The 392-nt window shown below is 45.2% G+C and overlaps 1 protein-coding gene across 1 annotated transcript in view; it reads left to right on the top strand.

Annotated features, from left to right (window-relative positions):
- LOC119588152 (Down syndrome cell adhesion molecule-like protein Dscam2) overlaps window positions 1-392 on the top strand; it is a 21631-nt gene that overhangs the window by 5978 nt on the left and 15261 nt on the right. The gene's annotated exons all lie outside the window — the stretch shown is intronic.

Here is a 392-nt window from a genome sequence, read left to right as displayed (position 1 = left end):
CCTAACCGAGATGAATTGTGAAGTGGCATGCCGAGAGAAGTGCGGGGGTGGGGAGTGAAGTGCGAGGAAGGTGCTGAGGGAGAGATGGCAGATGCGAGAAATCTCCTTTCTTTGGAAGCCCTGATGTATATAAATAAACCTTAACAAATAAAGCCCCCCTTATTTAGCGCACCATCTTCACCTTAAATAAAATCTGTAATTAGAAGTAATCTTAAAATTTGTACGTGTTCGCTTGTTCCTCTTTGGCTAAATTAACATTAGCTTGTTTGGTGACTAGCTCCCAGTACGATAGCTTGTGAAGACTCTTGTACGATTTAGCCTGTCGAGTCTTGTACGAACAGTTGCAGATCCTCGTGCCCGTGCTCGTTCATGCGTCCACAGTGACATGCTGC

The sequence above is a fragment of the Penaeus monodon genome, chromosome 23 (genome assembly GCF_015228065.2).
Source record: "Penaeus monodon isolate SGIC_2016 chromosome 23, NSTDA_Pmon_1, whole genome shotgun sequence".
Classification (NCBI taxonomy): Eukaryota; Metazoa; Arthropoda; class Malacostraca; order Decapoda; family Penaeidae; genus Penaeus; species Penaeus monodon.
The sequence above is the reverse complement of the archived record's forward strand: the minus strand, read 5'-3'. Positions and strand labels throughout refer to the sequence as shown.